The sequence below is a fragment of the Argopecten irradians genome, chromosome 6, assembly GCF_041381155.1.
Source record: "Argopecten irradians isolate NY chromosome 6, Ai_NY, whole genome shotgun sequence".
NCBI lineage: Eukaryota > Metazoa > Mollusca > Bivalvia > Pectinida > Pectinidae > Argopecten > Argopecten irradians.
This window is the reverse complement of record NC_091139.1, coordinates 13,391,225-13,401,336: the sequence shown is the minus strand read 5'-3', so window position 1 is coordinate 13,401,336 and position 10,112 is coordinate 13,391,225.

The window sequence follows — 10,112 nt, the reverse complement described above, 5'->3', positions numbered from 1 at the left end:
GTTATTCTCTCATATCTATCTTTGTCAGATAGACCCGTTAGGGGCAGAATTCTATATAATTTCAGTAATACGTTCTAAGACAGGGGGCAATATGAGTGAAAAAAACCTCTTGCATATACTGGTATGAGTGATATCCCAACCTCGGTATAAATAAATTAGGTGAAACCAAACACTCGGCTCGAGTCTTGTGCTTTACTCTTTGTAACTCTTCAGGTTAGATATCCCAATCCTGATCTTACATTTGATGAGTAAGATTCTGGGAATAGTGTTCCTCGATTTTACAAATTATGTCGAGAAAAATCTAATTTAGTAAAACTCAGGAAAACTATTAAAAACATGATATGGCAGCATATTGAAAGTGGTTTTAATACAAAACTTAAATATATTTTCATCTTGATTTGTTTTAAATATTAGTCATATCGCACACGTACTGGCAACATCAATCATCCAATTGCAGAATACGTGGTTGAGTGTAGCATGATTAGCACTCCTTTATCATCGCACTAAGCTATATATTTGTGATCTAGCTCCATATGATAAAATGTATATTCAAAATCTCATTCAGTAAAATTCAAAATTTCTTGCGGGACTCTTTCCCCGCCAAGATATCATAACGTCATGTATCAGTCAATCAGATTCGACGTTACAAACTGAGACGTCATTAACATGATTTAAACTAATGAAAAGGCTCGTTACAAACAAGAATGTGCTACATTAGTATACGACATTACAATAAAAATTGAATGATTGAGACCTAACTAAGTTGGTAAGGTTTTCAGTGATATGAGTATGTTTAGTATGATTATACTAAGACTGACTAAACCTACGTATAGTTAATAGTATATTTGTTATTACACAGATGATACAATTTATTTAAATATTATTAATACATAGTTCTGATAAGCAAACAAGATTTAACCATTCGGGTAGCTACGACAAAAACCTGACGATTTCATCTAACTGGCGATAGATAGATATATATGACCAACATAATATTAATTAACTCATAAACCAATTCAAAGGTGTTAATTCCATAAGTAGAATGTCTTATTTTCTTTATTATGTATCTATGTCAATCAAATATAGTCTGAGCTAGTTTTAATGTTGATTTACTGACGACACCCTGGTACTTTTGGAGGCTGTGTTACGAATTTCATCATCCCATACCTTCATCAGTGGGAGTATATCGGGATATAAAAGAAATTTTGTTTGAAAACTGTATAAATTCGCGAAGCGGATTCTCACGAATCTTTATAAACACAATTTATTTCATAACTCCATGAAGTTAAAAGATAGTAACATCAATGCTTACAAATAATTTTTCAGACTATTTGGTAAAATTAGGTACGTGTAAATGTACGATTCCATTGATTTTCCGATGGATTATTTTTTTCCAAATCAATACGCAACGTCGACGTCTCTAAAATTTTGATATCATGAAAACGTCGTGTTTTCTCGCCATTGTCGGATTTTTTCTTCATAGCAGTATGAAGAAAAAGAATCTGCCAATCATAATGAATTTAGTATGAAAACAAGTAAATATGAGTTATATCGCCATCATTAAACCATATATTTCCTACATAGTAGAAGAGGATGGCCTGGCCAAAAATTGCGGATTCAACTTACACCTAATGCTGATACGTCTTTAAATTGACATGAATAAACTGGAGTCGACTACTAGTATTTGGATGTGCACACGTCGATACTTCATAAAATGTCCGGAGCGTATTTTGAGTAAATTATATTCAGGATTACATGTGTAATTTCTTTCACTTTGCTTTGCTTTTGAATGTGCACTTGGATGAGGTCAGGGTAGTTGAATGTTATTTTAGAATAATCAGCTATAAAGCCGAAGCTGAAGTCAGAGCCGAATAGCAATAAAAGGACTGACAATATAATCTGCGATCTGGTTATGAGTGTATATCCACCCGACAACAAATAACGAACATTAAACAACAACAACACAATTCGAAATAAATCGGCACGACAGTAAAACAGTTTATGTTATGGAGTATCCATACCTGTGACACTAGATTGAAATGATCTATTGTGATATGGAATAAATAGGAATTTGAACCCAAGCCCTTGGATCAGTAATTGAAATATTCCTATGTATAGGTACACCTATGTCAGTTCTGCGTGTTAGTGTTAATTAAATCAATCATCCATCCTTTATCGAACTGAAAGTACTCGACACGAGTCATACAAAATGTACTTACTCACCACACACTGAACCCACGTAGGTACTACTGATTACCATCGTATTTAACATGTTCACTATCAAGGTGTGAACGAAAAAAAACGGCATTACTATTTATAAACAACCACTACTCAAATTGAAGGAAGGCACGGAACTACAATGTAGCTTTATGTTTAGTGGTGATGTGATGGTAATTTCGTGTGTTTTGATGGTGGTATAGTGATAATTTCAGACGTTGGGGTGGTGATATAGTGATAATTTCGGGTGTTTGGGTAGTGATATAGTGATAATTCCGGGTGTTTGGGTAGTGGTATAGTGGTAATTCCAGATGTATGGGTAGTGGTAAAGTGGTAATTCCAGGTGTGTTAGTGATGATATAGTGGTAATTCCGGGTGTTCGGGTGGTGATATAGTGGTAACACTTGGTGTTTGGGTGGTGATATAGTGGTACATGTAACACTTGGTGTTTTGTGGTGATATAGTGGTAACACCGGGTGTTCGGGTGGTGATATAGTGGTACATGTAACACTTGGTGTTTTGTGGTGATATAGTGGTAACACCGGGTGTTCGGGTGGTGACATAATGGTAATTCCCGGTGTTCGGGTGGTAATAACGGAATAACGGAAGTCGTTGATGATGACATATATGACGCTCAGCCTTCCGAAGCATATTACCAAAATTCCCCTTACTCGTTCATCATTCGGCATTTATGCATATCACGTGGATCGCGTTAGCGCTCCTCGGAAGATACGTAGAAAGCTTCTGCTATTCATAGCCGCTACGAAAAATAGAAAATTCATTCAATCCATATATTAACATTAAAATGATTTATAAAAAAAATATTGCAAGGTTTTTATATTATATTCAAAATCATGACACCCATATACGACGAGAAACGAGATTAATGGAACAGCTGGATGACAAAGTCATTCCACAACGTCGAGTGTTTAAACTTCCGCATTCCGGTCGACCTGTTTTTGAAAATGAAAAGCGATGAAAAGGGAAGATAGTTAAATAAGATTTGATTGACTTATTACAGTAAACCTTAGTTGATTCTACATCAAGAAACGCATTGCAGATTATACATTTAAATATTGTGGAGGACTATTTTTTATTGATATGACACTGGCGTAATGTTTGAAATCATCTGATCGATGCATGAGAATCGTCGTATTCATAGTGTATTCATAGTGTATTCATAGTGTATTTAGTGTTTTCATAGTGTATTCATAGTGTATTCATAGTGTATTCATAGTGTTTTCATTGGCAAATGTTTTCGTCAGTTGGTTGATTCATATTGTCACGAAATCCTCATGGAAATATATGTATGAGTAGAAATACATGTGTCATTGTGAAAGTGCGGTAATTGTGTTTTATCGATTTTTTTTTGGTTATCGATTTATCATATAACAGTGACGTCAAAAGAAAAGTACAATTTCTAGTTAAATTATATGTTCTGTAGTTGGTTCCGTGATCGGTATCAGACGTATTGTCGTATTAACCTGACTGGCGTACAACGACTATTTAAGTCTCATTGTAACACCAAATTCCAGTACATCTGATAACGGTTTGATGTCGAAATAAACCCTTTGACGTGTGAAATTAAATTGGACCCTTTTTTAAACCATGGCGATGGCATTTATCAAATGGATATGCATTAACGTTATATTTCACATGCAAAATAATCTTGATCTGAAATTAAATATGACTTAAAATTGAGGTCAATTTTATACGTAGAAATTAGGTAAATGTAATGTCAAATGAAAGTTCTCGAACCTGAATTGTCATTTTTTTGTTACCTGAAATGAATTGATCTAGATTTTCCTGAAGACATTTCGTCTGTGTGACCGTATGTGGGATAGCTTATCTCGCTGCATGACAACATGTGTACTAAAACATTAACATTGGTAGGGTCAGTGTAACCAGACTTCAGTGACATCATCCGTGTGACTTTCGCACTCGGCTGACCAACCATACGGACATCTGTAATGATCCAGGAGAGACATAGGGCGTTTGTTTATGTGAGGATCCCTGTAACAGACTTACAGGTTTAAAATAGAACAAGTCGGTCATCATTAAAGTCGACCTTGCGTGTGAAGTAGACGCGTTAATGGCGATTTTATGGCAGATCTTGAACACCAGTCCATTATGGAGTCACTTAATTTTACGCCGCCATAATGACGTTGTAGTTTTACAGCTATTGATTTATCGTTGTATATCAATGGAAGCCGCACTCATGTTTAATAGAAAGTACGGATCTATCGAAGATTTTGACCTGGTGTTATAGACGTAAAAAAACCAAAAAAATCAATCCGGATTTTAATAAAGATAATTTTTTTCGAAATAAAATATTTTTCATTTTCCAAAATATTTTTGAAAGCATCACTGTAAACTAACTATCTTCCGCGTGCGATTTATTTTCGCGACTTTCGCGATCAAGACAAATTCGCGAAAGTTAATCTCCGCGCAAATTGATATCTTCCTCAATTCTTGCACAATTATGATGATATTTCGATTCAATTTAAAATTCGCGAAACTTCATCTTCGCAAAATTGTTTGTGAAACTGAAATGTTGAAATTAAGTAGCCGCGAAAGAAAGTTTATTTTCAGTATATACAATAATGATATTGTTGGTTTTGCTTTCTATGTGCTATATGATTGTGTTAAATTGTTTTTTTTTTTTTACATGACCCATGCTTTAACTGTTTTATCATTGTATTCAAGGGTGACCACCCGATTACCCTTACCAGAGGTTGGCAATACTGTGAACTTTAACCTAGTTACTTACATTAGAATGCTTGAACGCACGTGGCTACTTTTCCCTTAATATCTTTTTGAACGATATACCATTGTTGTCTTTTAAACTTCAAATTTGACCCTAAATGGCCCGAGCTGTCGATGGTTGTTAAATTCTAACAGACAAACAGAACAATGTAAGTATATTTAGGTATTTCTATGTTTAATTAAATTATTCTGATGACACGTGGGAATAAATCAAAGTCCCCGCTGTAGTATAAAGTCAATGATTTAAACACTTCCAAAAAATGATGAATATATAGAGCTTACATAAGGAGTGGTTGTTGATAGGGAATTTATTTCACACTAGTGAATGTTACATAAGAAACGTGTTTTAGGGGTTTGACATTATGGTGTCATTCAAATATTGATGACGTAACAATTTGTGACGTGACACTGTAGTTTGGGTCAAATATCAAAACGATATATTGCGTCAGAAATAATACTTTTTTATATATGTTTCGTGACTGTCTGATATATTTAACGATACCCAACGAGCTGACCAGAGCTCTGTTTTGAGTGACATATATTGTATACCCCTGATGTCTTCTGGTCTTCTATCTGTATGTCTTCTTGGAAACTAATGTCTTCATTTTTAATTTCATGTGAGAATCCTTTGTTACATTACGGTTTAATTGCTGAGCAATTGTTTATCTTATTGACAACACCTTCCATAATTTGATTAAATGATTAAATCTCGACCATTATAATTTCTATAATAAATGTTATATGACATCGGTTCGCCATATTTGGTTTCAATTTTGCGGAAAGGACTTAAATAGGCGTAGTCTGATGTCCGATCTGTTTGATATTCATAGAATCAATACAATATTTATTTATTATGGCCTGTTGGGTTAAAATATTGTGTTGAAATACCAAGGAATTTTGCATCTATAACAAATTAATCATTCTTTATCGTCAGGGATGGAACAATCATTTAAACAGGCATTCGCTATGATCGCTGGCACGGCAATTGTGAAATGCTGTCAAATGATTCAGGCACAGAGACTGTAGAATCATATGACTACAAACGCTGTAAAATGATTCAGGCACAGGGACTGTGGAATCATATGAATACAAACGCAGTAAAATGCTATAAGACAAAAGACGCGAAATGGTGTCGCTGCAAAAATGAAGTTGTCTACAGTAAGGAAGGTACTGGTATGTAATTGTTTTGTCATTCTTAAAATATTTCTATGGTGACCGACAATGTCTTGATTATGATATGCTTGCTCTATATATCTGGTGTTATGCTTCAGGAATATGGAATAGCACTGTAAATATGACACGAGCTTCAGTGTAACAATGAGTCACAACATTAACATACCGCAGTCTCCCAAACCACGCATACGCTTAACACACCGCATACACTGGAAGCCGTGCTTAAAGATGCTCAACCGCTGACAAATGGCAGTTTTTCACTATCAAAAACAGGAGCAGACGATTTAGTATTTTTCTTCAGTTACAAAAGTTACTTACTTTACACCATTACCACCATTGAAAAGTTTGAGCTTCTAATTTTATTTTAAGTTAAAAATACAAAAAATAATTAATTGCATCCCGAAAAAATTCTGTGGCACTATATTCTATATGGAATGAAGTACTGATTGCCCATTCACCAAAGGCCAAATTAATTATTTCAATTATTTTCTGTGTTAATTAGACATATATATACCTGATTAAACACCAATTATTGTTCAAATAATGAATATCATTTATGTGCTGTCAGCGGTGGAGCATCTTTAAATGACCCTGGCTGTTAATACATGTAGGACGATAATAGAATCAACCAACCGACTTGTATAGTGGAAATTAAGTGGTAAGTTTTATCTATTTATTTATGTGTATTGCTGTATGTATTTAATGATAAACTGTATCAGATCTCTTTGTTGAATATTCAATAATTTTGACCGTAAATAATAAGTAAAGGTTATTGCATGGCTTTCGAGTAACAAGGGATTTATTACACCCGAGCGAAGCGAGGGGGTAATAAGTCCCGAGTGACGAGAAATCATGCAATAACTGACTTACTGCATGCTTCTCAACCTCGAACAAAAAGACAGGTTGATTGAAAAATTACACACCTTTCCATCCCTATACTCCCACTCCTCCATTGTCCTCTGTTTGACTTACCTGTACCTATTATGCTTGTGAGCATTTTTTCAGTATTAGCTAAAGGTTCTTTGATCAATGTTAAATACTTCAGTTTGTCATTGTCCATCGTAAGGAGCACAAGGAGTTTTGCAACGTGTAGAGATACAAACTTTGATTTTGCAAAATGCTGCATCAAAATGTTTTAGGAGATATGTACAGTACGAAACAATTGGATTATTATCAAGCCCTGTTCAGCGATTGCAAGAAAAATAAGTAAATGGGAAAAAATGAATTGTTGGAAAATTTATATGTAAGTAAATTTTATTTAAAATTAATTCCATATGTGCTTTCAATTGATGAAATGTATATATTCATTTGTTGATATACAGGTTCATGAGGAATTAAAACTTTAAAATTAAAAACTTTAAAAAAAAAAAAAAAAAAATTAAAACTCCTTACGATACGAAGTTGCTATCATATAATTATTTGAAATAATAATTAATGAATCTTTTAGGTGTACATTTAAATAAATGCCATTTTCTTATTGCATTGTATTTTTAAAAATTTTGTCAGCATTGGTTAGTTGGTCTTATCATTAGAACAAGGTGAGTAATGATTATCTCCCCTCTCTTACAGCATTTGTTAACATGGTTGACTGCACACATGTCCAGCCCCTTTCATGGTCAGGTAATAATCCTGATTGGCTATGAATGGGGGATTCAGCCCCTTTCATGGTCAAGTAATCTTGATTGGCCATGAAAGGGGGTTATTGTGGAGTCAACTGTAGTAGCAAGACATTTATTGGCCACACTTTTCCTTTGTGAGAGGTTGGAAGTATGCAGTAAGAGAAATTATATCAGCGTGGCAATTGAGCTGAGATTGTTCTCCAAGACAAACGATCATAATCGGTTTATACCGCTATAGAAGTTGAGTAGATAATCGTTGTAATGCCTACTCAGGTAAGATAATGTTATTGTTAACAGAATGTACTTAACGGTAATTATCGGATTTACAGGTGTTAGTGCCTTGTAATAGAAAGTTGGATGACTTTCAATTTTAACTGTAAACTTTCACTGCCATAAAAATAATTGACAAAGATCAAGTTCTCGACTAATATTCGCAAATGATAGCAATCAAGTTCTTATCCGATTAACTATTAAATACTTAACGAATAAGAATGAAGTGGTTTCAAACATGGTAGTCAACCCCCCTTTTTTAAACTAAAATACATTTCTATGTATAGTAAAAAATCAGGCAGCGCGATGTTAATTAGAATAGTTGGAGGGTTGCGGGGTAAGATAGAAACGTGATCAAAGGTTATCGGGTACAAACTCGTTCCTTTGGTTCGCTTCATCCATGCGCTAACGTTATTCTACTATTTCAATATTGAAATATTTTCCATTCTATTGTTGGATCATTGGGCAATTTACCTACTTGAACGGTATTGATGTTTTAATTGTATACCAAATTAGCTCACTGAATGATTTGATGTTCATCCATCATGCTAAAACATTAAATTGTATTTATAGTTTGTTTAAGATATGTTCGCATATGTATATAAAGTGTCGGGTCAAAACAATTGTCTACTGTCTAAGTTCATAACTTTAGCATACTTTCCGATCTTTGACTTTTGAGAAAGCATCTCCCTATATGCAGTCAAAATAATATTGTATCGGTGCGGGTTATTAGTATTTTTTTACGATACACATAAATAATGATGAAAGAATACTACACATATATAAGTCATGCAGTCTCATAATATTACTTTAAAAAATGTGAGTGCTGTTTTTGTTTTCATACGCAAGACGAATTAAGATTACTGACTCCGTAAACCTATGTATGAGTTTGTCAAATAAAAGTGAGGTAATTTTATCAAAAGAACACAGACCTAAATATTAAAATCTGTGACCACACGTGCATGACGTTTAGTAAAAGTTTACAGTTAATTAGCGATAGTTAATAGTATTGTACAAAGACGAACACGTAACTTAATGGGGTAATAGGTTAAGAAGATAATCGGTAAAAGTACATTTCAACAAAAGCATAAATTAATAAAATTAGTCTCGAAATATTTTTGGTCACATACAACTATAAACAAACGCACACGTGTAACAAATAGTTTGAGGTAATCTTGTACTTGAGAATTTTTGCGCCAGAAATTTTGCTCTTAAATATGATATTGCAATTTTTGCAACTCCTGTAATTCATCAATTATTGTGAAATCATTGCAAACTTATAATTTTATTCCAAAAATTATTTCAACGATTTTTATTGCAAAAATAACTATATTCATAGTTTACCTTTGGTGTAAAACCCAGCGCAGTTGAACTTTTTTTTAGCGAAAACTCATTTAACTCCAAGAATATGTGGAATTCTAAGAGTTTTTTGTTATTAAAATAAATAGAAACGATAACGATAAACAATAAACAAACAACATAGTCATTCAGATCCCCCGCCAATGGAGATATCAAAGCTGAAGTAAGTTTGATTGTGGAGACTTATGTGTATGAAAAAAAAACCCGGAAAAAGGAAGTTGAGCTAAAGAAAGATGGAGTATAATTCAAGTAGAGCGGGGCTGCAATTGTTGAATCAGGCCTTGATATTTATATCAGACTATATACAGAAAGATGGGTTGAGTTTTGCAAAGTATCATTTACCATTTACCATGATATTTTCAGCAATGTTTCTATGGTAACGGAAAAAGAACAAAAAAATGAAAACCTAAAAATAGCAAAAGGTACTACTAGACCATAAAAAGAATGTGTCTATGAAGTTTCGTGGAAATATCTCTGCTGGTTTTAGAGTTATGCTCCGGAAATGAACCTGCTACAAAAATATGATATTTTCAGCAATGTTTCTATGGTTACAGAAAAAAGCACAAAAAGTGAAAACCTAAAAATAGCAAAAGGCACTAATAGACCATAAGAACAATGTGTCTATGAAGTTTCATGGAAATATCTCTTCTGGTTTTAGAGTTTTGCTCCTGAAACAATTCTTACACAAAAATCTGCCATTTTCAGCAA